The sequence below is a fragment of the Alligator sinensis genome, unplaced genomic scaffold (assembly GCF_000455745.1).
Source record: "Alligator sinensis unplaced genomic scaffold, ASM45574v1 scaffold38_2, whole genome shotgun sequence".
Lineage (NCBI taxonomy): Eukaryota > Metazoa > Chordata > Crocodylia > Alligatoridae > Alligator > Alligator sinensis.
Window position 1 is genome coordinate 715,468 of NW_005842350.1, and position 20,854 is coordinate 736,321.

Genomic DNA, 20,854 nt, shown 5'->3' on the forward strand with positions numbered 1-20,854 from the left:
CTCTACTTCAAGCTGCCACCCAAAAAAAAACCCTTCCCCCTAAAAATCAGCCTGCTGTCTCTTTCAAGAGCCCCACCAAGTATGGGAGGGGGTCATTTTCACTTGGGATAGATCAATGTGCATCCAGGTCTGGCCAGGCTGGCCATACTCCACATAAGCCATGACTCACTGTTAACAGGCCATCTGGGAACAGAAAAGACCTTTTGACTGGTTGCCCGATACTTCTGGTGGCCTCGCTGCATGAGATCATTTGAAACTTTGTCCACTCCTGCTATCTTTGCACCCGCACTACTAAAAGACCTGTGCAGAAAGCAGGTGGGCTCCTACAGCCTCTTCCTTTCCCCCTCTGACCCTGGTCTATCAATTACCTAGACTGTCATAGAGATGGCCAAATCCAATGGATATTCCATGATCCTGATAGTGATGGACTAATTGACCAAAATAGCCCACTTAATTTATCTAATCACAGGTTTTCCTTCAGCTAAAGATAGCCAAATTATGGTTGGACCATGTGCCTTCATGGTCTCCCAGACCACTTTACCCCTCACTATAGACCCCAGCACATGTCCCAGTTCTGGTGCAAGGCTCTGCATTTGCTGGGAGTCCATGCCCAGCTCTCATCTGCATGCCACCCACAAACAAATGCTCAAGCAGAGAGAATAAACCAGACTGTAGAACAGTACCTGTGGTGTTACCTTAATTTTGCCACTAGAAAACTGGGCTCCCCTGCTAACACTCATCTAGTTTTCCTATAACTACTGTGCACATCCCTCAAATGGGCAAACACTCTTCTTTGCCAATTATGGGTTCCACCCCCATCTACACTCTGCCCTGCACATCAACTCTAGTAACCCTACAGCTACAGACTGTGTACAACATATTCATGAAGTCCAAAAGGAACTGAAAATCCAGCTGGAAAAGGCAAAGGAAACATATAAATGACAGGGAGATCAACATTGGCATAATGGTCCACAGCAAAGAAGATTACTTGGTTAAAGAGATCCTGGACTCCAGATGGCAGTGAGGAATGCACATGGGAATCTGTAGAAAACATCTATGCCCCTGATCAGGTGCAGAACTTCCACAGGGACCACCTGGCCCAGCACCTCCTAGAAGGGGTTATTGATAAGGGAGTAATGTTGGACCATGACCTAGAACCCAGGGCCTTGGCCTGCCTGGTGCAACAGCTCACCCCAGTCCATTGCCTCCCCAGCAGAACACAGGTGGCCAAAACCCTCCCTCTGAGCCACCTCCTCCTTGCCACCAGAGTGGCTAGCCAAGGTCAGCTGACCTCTAACCCCTTCCCTTTTAAACCCTAGATCTGGAAGGGGAAGTGTTCAGGCAAAAAGATGTAACCTTATACCTAGGCTTCTGTACCCTTGGCTTGTGCTGCTAATGACTGATGGACTCTCTGGATACCTGACCCAGCTAGCCTCCTGACCTCACTCACATTCTGCCTGACCCCCTAGATACCTAACCCAGCTCTGGCCTGAGCTCCTGGATACGTGACCTAGCTGTCTCCCTTGACCTTGTGTTTTGCCTGATCCTGTGGATCTCTGACTTGGTTTCCCAGACAAATTTCCTGGCTTCTGATCTACTGGCTGCTCCTGACCCTGAGGAGACCCCCAGACCTGGCTGTCTGTGACATTGGGCTGGGTTGCCAACTGTCCTTCATCTCTTGTGTCTTGACTTGATAACACTAGACAGGTGACCTACAGCAAGGTGCATCTCTGAGGCGCTGCTCCTTCCTGTCGCTCTCTGAGGTCAATGATGTGAGTACAGAGTTTGCTGTCTGGGCATTTTGGTTAAGATAAAAAGAGAGGGCAGGACGTCACAGCTTGCTGAAGGACTGTTTTCTAGCTACATTTTTCTATTTCCCAGAAAGACTGGGGTAATATTTTATGTGGGCCTCTATTTTTTCACTGGCCCTAGAGAATCAGAGGATCGTGGAAAATAGGGCTGGAATAATACAATCAGTTATGCATCCACTTAGGAGTTTTATCTCAAATGTGTTTCCTTATCTTATTTATGAGAATATTGAGGGAGACAGTGTCAAAATCTTTCCTTTGAGGTTGATCTCAGCCACTGCTCTACCACCATCCACAAAGCCTGTCACCTTGTCATCAGGTTGGGTGAGCATAACTTGCCCTTGACAAATCTGGCTGTTTCTTATTGCATCATTATCCTCTAGGTACTTAGAAATATATTCTTTGATATGCTCTAAATATACTCCAGTATCTTTTTAGGTATTGAGATTAGCTGACCAGTCTGTGAGTATTTGGGTCATCCTTTTTCCCTTTTTTTCTTAAAGGAACAATGTATGGACTATACTCAAGAACATGCTTGCCTTCTCCTACGAGTGCCATTTTACTGCGTGATTTAGAGCTTCACAGGAGAAGCTCATTCTGAGCCACATAAATGTTCACTTCTGCCATGTCACTAGCATCCCAGTGCAGGGTTGGGTATATTGATCTTTTACAATTCCAGCTAAAAAGATGGAGTGTTTCTTGTGCAAACAGCCAGAGACTAAGTAATTAATCCTAACAGTTAACATGAGCATGAAAGCAGATGGACATTGCATATCCATTTTCAATGGAACATGAGAACATCTAAGTGCAGATTCAGTCCCATGATTTTATTTATTTATTTATTGGTCAGCAATGCTCATTCTTATGTATGTAGAGTGCCTGCATGCCATGAGTGGACAGCCAGTCATAAGAAAATTTGAAGTAACATTAAGCATAATTGACCACACAGTTTTTATTTACACAAGATATTTTTCACATAATTTCAATGGTTTATTATATATAAAGTGATATTTTTGTGCTTATTCTGTTGTTTATCATTCATATAGTGATGTGATTCACATAGATTTCAGGTGGTGAATTATGGTTTTTGTTGGTAATGGTTCTAATCGAAATGAGATTTCATCACAAAAGAGAACAGAAATCATATACATATTATCAATTATGAGAGAAATCTATCGTGAGCACAGTGCCTCAATACTTACTCTTCCAAGACTGAAGAGCACACTACTAACAAACAAGTCTGTGTATTTTAAGCATACTACTGATCACTTTCCACGTGCTTAACAATAAATCAATCTGTTTTCCAGGTATACATTTCCATAAGTAGCAGTGATGATGCCACAGCATCATCATTTTCCTACAGAGGTGCAAAATGATCCTTTATTCTTGCCTTGAAAAGTTGTATCTTGCTGAAGCCATAGTTTTTTTAACTTGCTTATGGTGCAGGAGGGAGCTGCAAAATATCCACTTCCTACAGAGCATACAATATCTGAATATGCCATAGTGAATTCTCAATCTCTCTGCCCACAGACACCATGTCAATGATAACAAAGTAGGAGCTTAACCTTTTGAATGCATTTTGCATGTTCCGTCACTAGTTCAGATATAACCTTTTCCTCCTCTTTATCTCAGTGCTACATCCAAATGGGTTCAGAACATCCAGTTTTCTCATTGTCCATTCTGCTCATATATGGGCATGCACAGTCAAGCACCTTTCAGCCCTCAGCAGACCAAGATCTGTTGCAGGTGTATTTATCAGATCCGCTCTAAGGTAGCTTCCTCAGAGTTGCATCTGTTTCAGGGTGTAGTTCATGTTCAACAGGGCTGCTTTTCTTCATGCCCTTTGTCTCTGAGTCGTTACCAAATATCTGTGTAGAGCTACTGTTGAAGTTAATGAAAATCACAACTTTTTATTTCTTAGCTAATCTGCATTAGTTGAGTTCTGTTTTCCATGTGTCTAACCCATTTCCAAAAGCAAACACTTGTCTTAAACTTGCAGACAAGTTTGGTTCCTTTGTGTATGTCTGGAGCCAGTCCATTTTCTTCACTTTTTGTTCTCATTGAAGTGATAAGATTCCACAAAGCACTAGCTGAAATTAGATAGATTTCCCCCTCTAAACAATTATAGTATAGGAACTCTTAGCTATTAAAAAAAGAGAGCTTTGGGGGTATTATCAGTTCAGTGCAATGCTTAAGCTTCAGTTATTATATCATTATAATATATGGCCTTATGTCCTTTACCATTGATTTGCTTACATTTTTAAAATGCTCAATCTAAAACCATTTATCTGATAAATTATTGATAAATAAATGTTTCTGCTGAAAAAAAAAATGATCCTCAATCATAAGTCATATATCAAACAAGCAAGATAACAGTCAGAAATAAAGTATTATAGATCCATGTGTAAATGGTTTATGCAGTGTATATACAATGATTTTAATAAACACCTTTTATTGAATATAAAAGATAGTATAGATTTGGTGTTCTTCTGTATCTATTGCTTAATACTTTCCTGGGCTGTAATCTGTATTTTATCCTAATTGAATTCAGATATTTTTGTCTTGGAAAGTACCCTCGGTTGGTGCATAAAATCTGCTAGACCACAATTTTATTCTTGAAGTGTGAAAAAGTGAACAGCATTTATTGTGTACTGACCACAATGATGAAACGAAATTCAAGAAATGCACACATTTTGATGTTGCTGTAGAAAAGCCTTTCAATGTAGCTTCCTTTCTGAACTCAGAACTTTTTCTTCCCTGACAAATGGGATAGCTATAGAGTTAATTTTTTTGGCAGTTCAAGTTGGCAATAATGGTTTTGAGGGCTTAGCTGAATTCCAGAGTGCTTGGAGCTTCATTTGCTTTGTGAGTGGATGTGTTCATGCCTAAAGCTAGAAGTGATAATATATGGGTTGCAATTATGCCATATTTGCTGTTGCATCTGTGCTACAATTCTAAGATATGGATGCATAGCTAAGTTTATAAATATGCACGATTTATAGAGAAAATAGAAAAAACACAAGTGTATTCAAACAATTCCCTGTATGTTTTAGCAGTGTTTACTGTAGACCAAGGTCTGACAGTATTTCATTATAAATGCAGGGCTTTGTTTCCTTTTCCCATTCCCTCCTCCTCCACCCCCCCCAAAGTTATATAAAATGGCTGAAAACCACTTCTGGCTATTCTTTGATCTATAAAGCAACATATGAAGCCATAATACAGATCTCTTCTATGTTTCCTAACTGCTTCAACAGCTAGCCAAAAATGTACATGTATGGCTATTTTTAGTGATAGGATATGAAATTAGTTAGGGGCTTGCAATTGTGAGGGGAAATTTTCTGTAGCCTTCCTCCTTTCTACACAGTGGAACTGTGTTCCAGAATCTAAACTGTCGGTATTTTAAAAATGAATGGCTATGATTTTCAAGAATGGCAACGTATGTTTGCTGCAGGTGGTAACCCCATGACATAGCTTAATACATAGACTTTGTTTTGAGATTTGCACAGCAAACTCTGATAATGTTCTTTTCAGATCTTACACATCTATCATAATCATTTTCTTTGTTTTACAGCCTCAACTTGTGTAGCATTTCTGAAGAGAAGCCTAATCTTCTGCTCTGATCACCTGGAGTCATGTTATCATTTCATCGGTCTTAAAGGAAAGCACTAGAAACATCTGGGTGTTGAGGACAAAAAGAGATTAATTTCATCACCTTTGTTCTTACTCTAAAACAGATGTATTGGACCCACCAGATGTGCGTAAGGACACAAAGGTTGGTGGATTCGCTAAAAATCTGATGTTTCAGAATTATTTAATATAACCATTATTTATAGATAATAAATTATGATTGATTTATATAGAAAGTTAAAATCATATGCTGTTGATGTATAACATGTAAACATTTGAGATTATTGAAAGAAAAAGCCTGATTTATGTCATCACAAAACATATGGAACTGATTTTACCTTGAGAGTAAGCAGGTATGATTTCACTGAAGTGGGTTTGCATAAGGTTACATGCCAGTGATTCTGTTGCTTGTATATTATGTGAGTTACCCATTACCCTACTTCACTGTAAACTTGACACATTTGTAAGTGCATTATCTATGGAGTAACCCATATAAAATACAGAGAGAAATAGTTAAATATAATGAAAAAGAGGAATTCATTATGACACACATTTATCCATTTCTGGTAAGCCCTTTGATAATGAACTTAATCAAACATTTGTACAATATATGGATTTTAGTCAATTAGGCCCCGATTCAGAAAATCATCCTTTTTCAGGATAGCATTTAAACTTGTATTCAAGTAAGATGGAAGCACAAAACACAAGTGCACTCTTGAGTAGGAATCTTAGTTTCTTGTAGCATTTAGACCCAGAGGGGCTATTTGTTTTGGTTTTATTTTCACTAGATACAATTCCAGAGAATCATTAAAAATAAGGAAGACTTACTTGATCAAGTATTGCAACTCCCTGCCCAGGCAGAAGTCTTGTGCTAAGCAGTCCAAATAACAGTTTTCCAATGGTTCCTTGGAGAACTATTCAGTCAGGCATAACTAGGATGCAGTTGCCCTGGTTGCTGACTTTTGGGGCAGGGATGGGGAAGAAGCAAAAAAACCCTGGCTGCTGCTGGCAGCCACAGGGAGGTGTGGCAGCAACTGGAAGTTGCCACTGTCCCTGTGACTCAAGTGCCTAGCCATGTTGCTAATGATAACTGTGCATTGGCAGGTTTTATTTGATCAAATGTTCAGGACTACCCCTAGCTATTCTATCATTTCTGTGTTCCATCTAATCTCTAAACTACAGAATGGCATGGATACAAAAATACATGCAAGAACTGACATTTGTGGCTCTCTAACAGGAAACACATACACGAAATAACTGTTTGAGGGATATAGCAAATGCAATAGGTACCTATGCTATCTTGTAATAAACTACATAACATTTTGGAAGTCCTCTGAGCTATAGTCATAAAATTCCACTGATGTGGACAACGTTGCCATATATAACAGAGAAGAGGAGGTAATTCTAATTGTGACTGCATCTGTGATTGCCATCTATTCTTCTTCTGTAGAAAGATTAGTTTTAGGATTTTTTTTTTTTTAGCAAAATGGTCTCCAGCTATTTTTCTAGATAAATAATTTTACAAATAATATCTGTTCTTATTCATCTTCCCCCTATCCTGTTATAATGACTATCAGAAGGCATATTGATTAATAAAGATGGAACTTAATCTTAGTGTTGAGATGACATTGTAAACTGCATGAATTGAGCTTTGCTCTCATTTTAGATGATATCATCAGGATCCCTCAACTGAATTACAGTCTTGTAATCAATCTCTTTCTGTCTGCTACTCTGCCTAGCAGTACTGTAATCATACTGCATATCCACTCTCTATATAGAAAAATATAAAGCAAATAGGAGGCAGAAAGCAAACCATCCCTCATCAGAAGTGAACAAGTATGCAATTGGCACTAATAAGCTATTCCAAATATTAAAATATTTAAATGCACACAAGAAATAACAGTAGAAGTTCAAATCATTCTTCAACTGGTTGATGTCACTGAGAGCTTTGTTATTGGGCTCCCTGCAGGCCAGATCATGCATATGCAAATATTAGAGCCAGTTAGAAGCCGGTGTGAAGAAGAGAATTTTGCAAAAGTCTTCTTCCTTTTTCATGAATAAAAATTTTGTCAACATTCTGCAGTTGGTAAATTTTCATTTTTTCTCTAGCTGTTCATAAGACATTTTAAATTCTAGTGAGGAATTGTCTTTGATTTTAAATGTAAAATTAAAATAATTCAGCCAGTGCTAATGAAGATGATTTTAAAGCAGATTGTATGAAACAAACCATTCAGTATTCACAAGAATGCAATATCCTAGTCGCACTCAACCTATGGCCTGCAGGCCAGATCTGGCTCACTGAGTCATGTTGTCCAGTCTGTGAGCTTCCTCATGGGTCTGAAAATTTGGCAGTGGTGGGGAGTGGTAGTAACATTTCTTCCAGAGCCACAATGATTAACGCTGATAACACTCCCCTCTTTACCAAATTGCTAGACTTATGAGTAGCTCTTCAGGCTGGATGATATGGTTCTCTACCCCAGGAGCCAGGGACAAGATTGAGCATGCAGGGATGAGTCAGCTAACAGAGTGGGGTTGCATCTGGATCTGACTTACAGGGCTAGGCCAGGCTGCAAGGCAATCCACAGCTAGACCCAGTTCTTAGGGATGGGCCAGCACGTAGGGTCTTTCACAGCTGTGTCCAGTACATTGGGTCAAGCCAGTGCATGAGGGCCAGATCTGGTGCATGGTGTTACACTTGTAGACCATTCCTACATGGGCTCTGGCCTATGGACTAGCCCTGTGTCACTCATCTGACTCATGGGGCCAGATAAGTTGAGTGTCACTTTAATAGCTCTTTGTCTAGCAAATAGTTTGAAAAGCAGTTGAAGTCTTGTTAACATTGTGGAGCGTGAAAGGTGAGGGAAAGGTTGTGTTGCTTGCCATGGAGATTAACCCCAGTGGTTTCACCAAAAGGGTTTGCTCCCATCCTGTAATGGGCTGTCAGGGGAGACTCTAAACCATACTATGAATTCTGATGTCAAAAGCAGAGAGCCACAGCCTGTTTTATAGATGATTTTCAACACGTATAACCCATTAAAAAACCCTATACTAATATCACACATATATATTGGGAACTGATTATATTAACATTTATATAGTACCTACTGCTGTAGTACCTAAATATTTCCCAAGAAAAATGCATCCACATTGAGGATTTCAATTTCATAGAATCACCATTTTTCCCTATAAATTTGAATCTACAAAGAGGGGAAAATTGCAGTTAAAATGTTAAAAAATCTGAAAATGTAAATTTAAGGAAATAGCAACTGTTATCTCGGCTAGGTTTTATAAATACAACATCTCAATGCAGATTTTTTTTTTTTTTGCTTCATCTAATTATGTTGTAGATCATTGTATATATAAAAAAAAAAAATAGGATTATGGGTCATCAAAACTCTATTAACCAGATTCTTGGTAGATTAGTTTAACAGTGAAAGAACCTGGAGTTATTTTAATTTGTTTACAGGCTCAGTGCAATGTAGTGTTTCATTCACTGCAGTGTACAACTTCAGGTGGTGAAATACACAAAAAGTAAGCTTAAAGGTCCACTTGTGAGTTGCATGTTATTGCAGGTATTTTAAACCAAAGAGTGGAAGCCAGACTTCTTCATAGGTAATGGATAGGGAGAGTCAAACAGCATGAATTAGACAGTGATAATGGAGCCAAATTCTCAGTAGTTTGGCCCTACACCAGATGAGAATTTTGTCTGTGTTAATTGGTGTTCAAGTGTTAATTGGTGTCCATCTTACTTCATTTCCAGTGGGTAATTAGTATACCATCTACAGATGATTTGTAGGAGTTTCTGTAGGTTTATTTGATTTCTGCTACTTTTAAAATGTTTGCATCCAGTTTGGTGTGCAAATTGCTAAGAGGATACTATCACTCCTGTCTGGCTGCCTGCAGAAAACTATTTCATTATAGACATGGATGACAGCAAAGTAAAATTACAGCTTCTATTCAAACAAGAGGATCCTTCTTCATGAAATTTTGTTGAGCTTTGTTTTGTATTGTTTGGTACTCCAACATTTCTAACCTAAAGTCTCCCATTTCTTTTTATATTAAACCACTTATACTTGTCCTTATTCAGGAAAAATGAAACTGAATAAGAATCTTTCCGTGTAAAGGAGTGAAAGAAGGGCTCTAGGATCTTATTCTGAATTATACACTCATTGTATTCTTTTGATCAAACTTTTCATGGTGAAACTGCCTCTCAGCTTAGTAATTGTACAGGAGACAACAGAGAAAATGCATTATGCAGACAAAGGCAGAATTCCCAAAATATTGGAGGTGTTGGATCTACATAATCCCAGTATACCCTACATCTCATCTAAAAGATACAGCAAACCACCCTGCCTGCTGTCAGGAAATAGCAGGCACATAAAAGATGCCAATCCCAGAAAGCTGTATATGTCATATTTAGGAACAAGGACTTAGATCTACAAAATGCATAGGCACCTGGGTCTCCCTTGACTGGCCCATGATGAACTTAAATCCAAAATTTAGATTCTTAAAAACTGACACTGCTGCTGCCTAAAGCACTAAGCACCTAAAGTCGATAAGGGCATATTTTGCATCTATAAATTTCCCCTAGCATCTAAATTTCTACATCTGGGCATGCTGAAGTCTTGACTTAGTTGAACAGATAGGTGCCAAAGCCCTATGAGGATTTGCGCATCTGTCCTTCACAAAATACCGCTAAGTGAAGACGTAGTGCCTCCTTTTATTCAACAGCCCAATCGGTAGTCATCCAGGATACTGGAAAATCATGTTCAATTACCTTTCTTCTAAGAGAATTAAATCCTGGATCTCCCTCTAAGCTATAGTTTGCTCAGTGCTTTTCTGGGTAGAGCAAGAATAAGAGGCAACATAATTTCTAGGTTCCCCTGCCCTTTCCTTGGATGGCCATGCAGGAAGTACTGTTCCCCAAAATATTTATTACTGAACTATACTGCGAGAAAGCAATTTATCAGGTAATTGCCATGCTCTCCTAGCTTAGTTGTCCTCAGGCTTTTTTCTTACTTACACATTCTCCATGTTCTTGTGTTAAAGGATACAAATAGATAAAATTGTATTTTCCATTCTTTTATTGAGAACAAGGTTTATCTTCTGTGTCTAGTCGCCAGTCTTTTGCTTATACTTATATAGTCTTTTCTGTACACTACTGCCATATAGATTTGAGTTTACTGATGTGTGCTGTATTGTAACTGTAACCACTTTAAAGTGTGTATTCACATCCATCTTCTGTTTATATGGAGTATAATGCTCTTGTAAATGTTCAGTTTATCTCAGTGTTAAGATAATATTTTACTAGGGAGTTTTATGGAGACTTAGGTCTACCATCAAATAAAGAATTAGGATCATATTATGAAATCACAAACCAAAATTTTTAGACTTTGGCCCCTGCCAATAAAATTTGAACATCATAAAAATTTTCCCTGGAAGATGGATAATAAGCAGCTTCCACTGTCTCAACAATTTCACTTATATAGGATTTTAGTGTTATTTTGTTTAAGGAAATGTAGGGATTTTACTCAGTTAAAAAAACACAGGTATTTTAAGCAGCAGGACATCATTTCAGACTATTTGCAGTCAAGAGGTTTCTGCTGAGCAAACTGCTCATTCAATTTAGGAATGCAGATTATAATAATTTTCCTATCTCCCTCACAGCAGGATTCTAGACATCATTTTGCAGACTCATAAGTTGCAGTATGATATAACTAGCTAACTTCGGTTCCAGGTAACACACGCTTCAAGCATATTCTCATTAGCTCAACTTAGTTATAATGCAAAGCTGCTTAGTTTCACCAAGTGAAATGGGATACACTTAAATTGCCTCATGTAATATAATACTTGTTTTTAATACATGCAAAGTGGTTTATGATGGCAAAGTTTGTAGAGCATGAAAATTGGTGGGGAAAGCGACGGTTTCTGACTGAAACTGTCAAAGAAGTCATATTTTAAACCACTTCTTTTTAAAGAAGCAGAGCATAAGAAGCAAAAAGCCAATAAGAAATAATCAGTGTAGAGATGTGCAAATTTAATACATTAACCTTTCTCACACATCTGTTCTACAAAACAGGAAAATTATTAAATAGAAAACTGATATTCTCATTATTGTCCAACACACATTAGTCAAATGAAGTGTTATAAAATGCCAGCTTGCTGAAAGTCTAAGAAAGAAACACACTTGTTTGTTTTACTGAGGAGTGGGATAATGTTCAAGCTAAGACTGCTCAGTTGTGAATTATTTATTTAGCACATGCAGTTTCAGCATGTTTCAGCCATTTTAAGGTGATGTCATCACCAGTGTAAAGAGCGTGAAGGCCACCAGGTAGCATTGTAAATGGATACAAGTCAACAATATGGGACATGGTTTGAATTTGTCCATAAGGGCATTTGTTATCATTGCAAAGGCCCCACTGGTATAGATTTGAGGCACAGTGACCTTGTCTAGTTTGAAAATGGTTGATAAATGCACAATAACAGTGTGGCCAGTTACATACTTGTTGTCTGACTGTAGGGTCAGAGATGATGTGGTGATTGATTGGTGTTTGTGCTGACTATTGAGTAAGTAAGGAAAAGTCAAAGGGTTTTGAAAGGGTGGATCATACTGGGCACCTTAAGGGGAGCCAAGCTATTAGTGGGTGGAATATGTCCCATTGCAGTGGCAGCATAAGATTATTTTGGAGCCTGTCTAGTAAATTTACTTCAACATTTGTGTGGTGGAGATGAGGGGGGCAATGCTACTGAGTACTGGTAACCATGGAATTGGAGTGGGGTGCAATGTGTCTGACACAAGATGCATTGTAGCATGCAGTTGGGTGTCCAGTAGTTTGCTGTGTGATAAATGAGCCCATAAGGGACACAGTAATCCACTTAATCCATAGTTGTGGATTAAGTTTCTATTTAGTACCGTTCAGTGAAGTTGTTCCTGGGTATGTTAATTCACAACAATTGTTTCCCTCCTCCCCCCGCCCCACTTTCATTTTTTAAACACTGAATGCACACGGCTTAATTCTGAACACACACACAAGTTGATTGCAGTCAGACCCAGAGAACAATAATGGTTAAATTGCACCTCTTCCTGCACCTTCAGAAGCTCACGCAGGACCTGACAGTTTCCTTCCCCTGCCCTCTTTCAGTACATAAGTGAGACTGCTAGGAAGGCAGTGGGTTGCCTCAGGCCCTACCGATGACACCCAAGCATGTCTCATTTACAGATGCAGTCACTGGCATCACAAAGATGTCACAATGCCTAGAGGAGAGCTGCTTCTGGGAGAAGAGCAGCTGGCTCAGACTGAACCTGGGCAAGAACCAGATGATGCTGTTTGAAAGAGAGAAATGCTTCAGGCTCCAATTCAGCAGGCTTCTTAAGTACATGCCCAACTTTGAGGATACATCTTCAATGTGATAACTCACATTCTCAAAGAATGACCCAGAGCACTTTTCCTCCTTCTGCTAATGGCAGCTGCCCCTTGTTTTGTATCTTGCAGATTTTTTAAAATGTTTTTATTAAGTCAACACAAGGAAATAGCAATAATGGCAAATACAACCATCTTCCACTTGTGGTTTGGAATCTCCACCATTTCTGCCCATGTGAGATCTATGAATACTCCACTGTGATTTATGGCTCACATCAACCAGAACTGAAGATGGATGCAGAGCAGAAACTTTACCATTTTTACATATTACTGTACTTGCTCACCTACTCCACATATGTTTCCAGCCCTAAATCAGCCATCCAAAGTTGGGTGGCATGGCTTAAGGTGGAATTGAAGCATAGAGACTCAGTAGTTTAATGGCTGCCAAAATGGCTCCTGCTTCTCTCTGGCTCAGAAAGCAGAAGGCGTGGAGTCTGAAGCCACTACCAACTCCTTAGCAACTGTGAGAGGGTTAACACTATAACTTATGCCTGAAACAGTAATTGAGCTGGCACAGCCAAGTGAGCTACTGCATGCAGAAGCCATGCCTTAAATAAATCTTTATTTCTATATGCTGCCTTCCAGAAACAAGGTCTGAGTGTTATCTGGGGAACTGTGGTATGTGAGAAAATGTGGTATGTCTCCTTACTTCTGTGAGAAGGGTTATAATGAGAACAATGTCCCCATACACCAGTTCCTTCAGAGATTACCAGTTGATTTCCATTGTTGATTCAAGGCACTCATGCTCTCTTCCAAAGCATCAACAAATCAGTAATATATCCATGAATAAGTCTCTATTCTTCATATGCAAGGGGATCTGTGCTCCTCTGGGACAACAGTACTAACAAAGTTCAAGATGAACAGCATGAGAGCTAGAGCTAGAAGCTCTGTCTGCTGAAGAGGTTTAATCATGGCATAAGTTTTAGATGAAACCAAATGACTACAGATCAATTATGGGCATTTTATGAGACTCCTTTTTTGACAAAGCTTTTCGTCATACCTGGTGTGATGAAGGTTTCTAGTTGTGTTGATATATGTTCATCCCAAGCAAATAATTATTTCTTTATCTTTTTGGGGGAGGTTGGGGGGGATAAAAGCAGGTTACTTAGTAAAGTCCCTAATGAGGCTAGTTTAAACTGGTTTAATTAACCTGGGAAATGCAAGAATACTAGGATGACAGACCGTGTCAAAAACTAATGGATGAATACAAGAGTTGAAATTATCAGAGCTCTCCCTCATCATGCCTGGAGAAGCCAGGATTTCTCCTCCTACAAGGATCAGGCTTCTGAATCTGCTCCTAAACATAAATGAAGAGCCAGGGCCATTTGTATGGAAGACCCATGTCTCCCCAGTCCTGTGCCTAGTCTCTTTGCAGTGTTGTTCCAGTGGAGCTATGCTGCAGGATCCTGTGGAATGATTGGGAAGGTCATTTTGGAGACAGCTCCTGGTTACTGAGACCCTGTAATCTCTGTTGAATAAAACCTTTGGAGCTTTCTTTATATGTAGAAGGCCTGTGCAGTCCTTTGGAGCACCTCCAACTGGTTCACAGGTCAGAAAGTAAACTAATAGGACAGCTAAACTTCTGTTCCACCATTTTTTAAACCGCTGTGTTTCAGAAACATCTGAGCACAAATATGACTGGTGAACATGACCTGAACTGTTATGCCTACACATCCTTGGATGTTATACATTTGATTACATATGTGTTAGAGCAGCTTCAGTATCTAGGCATATCATCAGGAAGCTATAGAAGTATTTTATTTGCCATGTGTATCCCATCTGTGTGGCCTTAACTGGACTCACATAGGTATTAATTTGTCTTTGTCCCTTACCTCATGCTGAAAATATACACCTGCAGTTTCTTTTGCTTATCTTGTGTTTCTGTGCTTGACTCTCTTGCTTTTATCATCAAGCTCCTTAATAGCTTCCTGCTCTTTATGAAGCATGTTTAAACAAGACTTCTACTAAAGCTAGGCTCAGATCTGAACAGAAAACTATCCATTTGTTATGTGGAGTTAGGAAGATGTAGGCCCTGGGAAAAATGTTTGGGAATTTCCTTTTAGATTAGCTGTTGTTTGGTTTCTTTGTTTTTGATTTTTGTTTTGTCTATTTAGTATCTATGCTGCTATGTTAGTTTGCTTGCTGGAATCCTGAAAGCAGCATTTTCCTTTCTAGCCTGTATGTCTTTTGCCTACTGGTGGTTTTTTTTTACAGAGACAAAGTTCATCTTCAGAGGGCGTGTCTACACATGAGCATTTACTGCGCAGTAACCAAAATTACTGCATAGTGTGAGTGCGTGTCTACACATGCATGCCCATAGTGCACAGTAAATATGGTGATTTACATGGACTTTAGCATAAATTTGATACCTGCGTCATGCAGGTATCAAATTTATGCCCAATGAATTACTGCACAGTAATGCACATGTAGACACATTACTGCACAGTAACTAGTCCTCCCTGCTGGGTCTGCCCAGCCACTAGAGGGCCGGTCTGAGCCCCACCCCAGGGGTCCTGGCTGGCTGCCCTTCCATGGCTTCAACTGGGAACTAAAGTTAGTCCCAAGTGCTGGCAGCCATATGGCTGGAAGCTAGAGCTCCCGCTGGTGGCCACAGGAGCACATGGTAGGCTGATCTGACCTGGGACTAAATTTAGTCCCAGGTCGCCTGCATGTGGAGACGCTGTCTTATTCCCACTCCCCACTTAATTTATGGTACTGTAAATTTGAGCCAGTATAAATGCAGGTGTAGACATGCCCAGAGAGCCTTATATATAATGTTTGAAGACAGTGTAGAATTTCCCCAATTTTAACCTTTGTTCTCAGATTCTATGGATTTAAACCTAATCCTTATTGAATGCCAAAATATCTGAAAAGTGTTGGAGGCATCCGTGGAGACCTGACTGAAAAGAAATCTCATGCTAATCCTGTGCCCAGGATGCAATGGCTGGCAATCCATGTTGATGTGGGTCCATTTGCCTCAGTCTTGTTTATACCCAATCCCAATGGTCCTCTGCATGAAGGAAGGAGAGTAGATACATACCTTCTTAGACTAACTATAGATATAGATATCTAAAGATTCTTTGAATCAACAATGGAAATATATATACATATATTCCATTCCATATATACATATATATCCATTGTTGATTCAAAGAATAAAATTCATGGAATACATACAAAGTTAGTCTATAAATATAGCTATCTACCCTATCTCCTGCCTGACTTCAGATTAACACAGATAACTACCTGTCTCTGCATGAAACCAGAGCACAGTCACATGAAGCAGAGCAATGAGCATCTGAGTGTTGGCTTTCTATTTATGGGTTTCTATTGCTGTCAAAACCCCACAGAGCCTTGAGTTTGAATGTGAGCATCTACCTTTGGCTTTTTGGTTTGTTTGCTTGAAAACTACTTGTTTTGATTTACTGAGAAAGTCACAGCAACTATTCTTCACTTTGAGATGACTTTAAGTCCTTGTGTATGACTCTAAAATGCTGGCTTTTTCTTAAAGTTTCAATCTGCTTCCTTCTCAAGGACACAGAAAATAAGAATATAAGAGGTGCCATTTACTGGGTCAAACCATAGATCCATTTTGCCCAGTAGCTTGTGTCGAACAGGGCCAGAGAGTGGATGCTGAAAGGGAGAGTGAACTGGGTATGACCTGGGTTTTTTTTCCACTCTCACTTAGACCCTCCAGCATTTAAGGCTAGGTACAGACATTACACTTAGTGTGCTTAAGCACACAGAAACCACTCTACAACTGTATGTGACAGGGAACCATCTTGAGGCCGGTCATGACATCGGCCAGTCCACCTGTGTATGGCAGTCTGCCCTGCCTCACCTGCTATGCCTTTGATGTTTCCAAAAAAATAGGTGTCTATATGTGGGAGGCTGCCCATTTGGTTGCCCTGATGCCAAAGTTGAAATACATGGCTCCAAACCTCCCTTTACAGTGTCCCATGCCTTGCAGATAGCATCCAAATCACCCTGACCCTTTAGCTGGGCTACACTCAGCCTCCAGCCCACATTTGGCTTCAGGTGTCCTCAGACATGCCTTGGCTTCTCTGCACACTTCACTGGGGCCACAATTCTGCCACCCTCACTGGGGCTCCTCGGCCTTGCACCCCTTGGGCCCTATGCTTTTCTGTTGGGGTATGCTCCCCTAGCCTTTCTCCTCCATGAGGTACCCACAAGGCAGCAGGGGCTGAGGCTTTACAGCATCCCATCCTCACCTTTCACTGGGGAGGCACAGGTGTGGCATTTCCTGGAGACTGTCCCACCACAGGCAGCCCCACCACACCGTCCAGCTCCATCAGGGTGCAGTTTCAGGTCTTAACCAGGACCACAGGAGCCTCCTCCATCTGCATAGTTTCTACCCTGACCGCCAGATGTTTCAGGAGCTGCTCTCCTCAGGCTGTGCATTGTTGCTCTACTGGCTCCCTAGATGTAACTGCTGGCCTAGCTCCTAGGGCCTTGGCTGCCCAGCCTGCATCGAATTCCAGGGCCCCCCTTGTGGTCATGTGACCACTTAATTGGACCTAACCACACCTGTTGGCTGTTCCACAGCCTACTGGTGCCCCTTAAAGTGGTGGGCAGGTGGCATCACTCAGGGCTGCTCTGCACAAGCATTGGGTTGTCCCACCCACTTGGCTGCCACTGGCTGAAGTCAGTGAAAGCCTCTAATCCTAGACTCATATGCAGTCTGCACTGTATGCTTCTGCCCGCCAGGTTGTCTGGGTGGGGGAAGTAGATAAGTGGAGCCCCCCTGCTGCAAGGGCCCCCTCCCCAGCTTGCTGGTTTGGGGGCTCTCTTCACCCACCCTGCTTTTTCCAAACAACCTGGAAGCTGCAGCCAGAAGCTGCATATCAGGACTGCTGTGGATTTTTGGAACTGGGCTGGGGAGGGGAAGGGAGCCCCCCTTCTACGAGGGGCCCCCCATAGCTTGCTGGCTTGGAAGTCATGGGGGTCAGCCCAGGTCCACATGGCATGGGGGCTGCCTTCCCCCTGAACCCAGTTCCCAGCACAGTGAAAAACAGGGCTGAGCAGTTCCCCCTCAAGCATCTCTTTTTTCCCCTTCAAGCATCTCTTTTTCTTAAACTGGATAGGCCTAGCCTCTTTAGTCTTTCCTCATATGGAAGCCCCTCCAGACCACTAATCATCCTTGCTGCCCTTCTCTGTACCGTCTTTAGTTCTGTTATATCATTTTTCAGGTGTGGGGACCAGAGCCGGGCACAGTATTCAAGGTGTGGAATAACCAGGATTTATAAAGGAGCAAAATCATAGAAGCACAGAAAATTAGGTTTGGAAGGGACCTCAGGAGGTCATCTGGTCCAACCCCCTGCTCAAAGCAGGACGATCCCCAAATCCATCTGCTTCCTTGTGAGGTCTGCTCCCTTTTGGGGTCTCTGGCATGCCAGCTAGAGGAGTTCCAGGCCGCAGTTCAGACACTGCATGCCATCAGGGATGGTGAGCAGGAGATAGACTTCTACTGCCAGGCCCTTCACACCCTGGAGACAGAGGGCAGACCAAGGTCACCTTCCAGGACAAGGGAGGACTTGGGGACCTCCCATTCTGTCCAGCCAGGGGGTTGGTCCAAGGTGGTCAGGGGCCCCAAGGCCTGCTGCACCAAGGTCCCCACCCCGCTGGAGGTTTGCAACAGGTATGAACCTCTTGCACCCCAGCAGAGCCTGCTAATCTGCCAGCTCCTGAAGGCAACACAGGCTCAACTGTAGCTACTGCCCCTGCTCTCCCTAAGACAAAACACAAAGTGTTTGTCTTGGAAGACTACATCCTGAGGGGGACTGAGGGGGCAATCTGCTGCCCCAACCCCTTAGCCTGGGAAGTATGCAGCTTTCTGGGAGCCCGTATCCAAGACATTGCGGAGAAGATCCCTAAGCTTCTCCAGCCTAGTGACCACTACCCTATGCTCCTTATCCATGTGGGCACGAATCCGAGCTGGGTCATGAAGCACTACAGGGATTTGGGAGTGGGGCTTAAGGGGTTGGGGATGCAGGTGGTGTTTTCCTCGATCCTCCCAGTTTGGGGCTATGGGCTGAGAAGGGAGAGGAGGATTGAGGTAGTAAACCAAAGACTGTGGCGCTGGTGTCATTGTGAAGGCTTTGGCTTCCATGACCAGAGTCTGCTCTTTGGTGAGAGAGGCAGTGAGCTCCTGGGAAGGGATGCCTTCCACCTCTCTCCGCTGGGGAGGAGGCTTTTCTGAGCCAGACTGGCTGACCTCCTCCGCCAGAGGGATGGGGGGACTACTGCCACTGCTGGCCTGCTGAGCAACCCTTGCAAAGCCAGCAGGCCAAGGCACTCAAGGGAGCCCACCCCTGCTCTAGCCCTGGAACAATCTGTAGGGAAGGCAAGGGCCCCCAAAGGGACACTTGGGTACCTGTATACAAATGCCATGAGCTTGGGGAATAAACAGGAGAAACTTGTCCTCCTGCTTAACACAAATCGTTACAATGTCATAGGGATAACAGAGACCTGGTGGGACTCCACCCATGACTGGGCCACAGGTATAGACTGCTGTACCCTGTACAGGAGAGATCAAGTGGACAAAAGGGAAAGCTACGCATCCCTGCAAGCCAACATTGGCACCCAGGGTGGACAACTGGAGACCCTCTGGGTTAAAATCCATGGGGAACACAGGGGAAACAGTGGTGGGAGTCTACTACAGACCTCCTACCCAGGATCAAGAGCTTGACCAGGAGTTCACCAGGGAATTGGCTGAGGCTGCATGCTCCCAGTGCATGGTTGTCATGGGAGACTTCAACTACCCAGACATCTCATGGGACGAGCACTCGGCCAAATCCGAACCATTGCAAAGCTTTCTCACGTGTGTGAATGAGCTCTATCTGACGCAAGAAGTAGACAGACCAATGAGAGGTAAAGTGCTGCTCAACCTGGTACTGGCAATGGGAGACAACCTAATCAGCGACCTAACTATTGAAGGGAATCTGGGTGACAGTGACCATGAGCTGATCACCTTCACCATCTGCCGTAAAGCTGGCAAGTCAGTGAGAAATACAGAAGTCCTCGACTTCAGGGAAGCTGATTTTGACAAGCTCAGGAGGCTTATCAGTGAGGCCCTAAGGGACCACGACCCAAAGGGGGGAGGGGAGTTCAGGATGAGTGGTTGCTCCTCAAGGGAGCAATCCTGGATGCACAAGCAAAATCTATCCCATCTCAAAGGAAAGGCAGCAAAAGGGCACAGCAGCCCCTTGGCTCTGCAGGGAACTAGCAGACCTCCTGTGTCTAAAAAGAAAGACCTACAAAGGATGGAGGACTGGATCCACCTCCAAGGAGGAATATTTTGCATTGGTCCAGACCTGTAGGGAGCAGACCAGGAAAGCCAAGACTGTGACTGAACTCCAACTAGCTACAAGTATCAAGGACAATAAAAAGTCCTTTTTTAGATATGTAGGGAGCCAGAGGAAAAGCAAGGGCAACATTGGACCCCTGCTAAACCAGATGGGACAACTGACACCCAGGAAAAAGCCAACTTGCTAAATGGGTACTTTGCATCAGTCTTTCACCAGTCCCAAGGGACAGGAAGGCCTGGGAGAGGGAGATTCCTTACCCTCCATCAATGCTGACCTTGTGAAGGAACACCTTGAGAGGCTGGATACCTTCAAGTCAGCTGGCCCTGACAGTTTACACCCCAGGGCACTCAAGGAGCTGGCAAGTATCATATCACTCTGCAGAGCCCCTGGCACAGATCTTCGAGAACTCCTGGCACTCTGGTGGAGTGCCCAAAGATTGGAAGAAGGCCAATGTGGTTCCTATCTTCAAGAAAAGGAGGAAAGTACATCTGGCAAACTACAGGCCCATCAGCCTGACCTCTGTCCCAGGGAAGGTCTTAGAAAAGAGTATCAAAGAGACCATTCTTAACAGACTGGCCAATGGGAACATCCTGAGGGATAGCCAGCACAGGTTTGTTGCGGATAGGTCTTGCCTGACCAATCCTATTTCCTTTTACGACTGGGTGGCCTA

General features: G+C 42.4%; 1 protein-coding gene across 1 annotated transcript in view; it reads left to right on the plus strand.

Annotated features, from left to right (window-relative positions):
• The first annotated feature begins 5,473 nt into the window (after positions 1 to 5,473).
• Positions 5,474 to 20,854, plus strand: part of HS3ST5 (heparan sulfate-glucosamine 3-sulfotransferase 5) — a 158,533-nt gene continuing 143,152 nt past the window's right edge. Inside the window, exon 1 of the mRNA XM_014522433.2 lies at positions 5,474 to 5,580. The gene's annotated coding sequence lies outside the window, so the exon portion shown is untranslated. The remainder of the gene's footprint in view (positions 5,581 to 20,854) is intronic.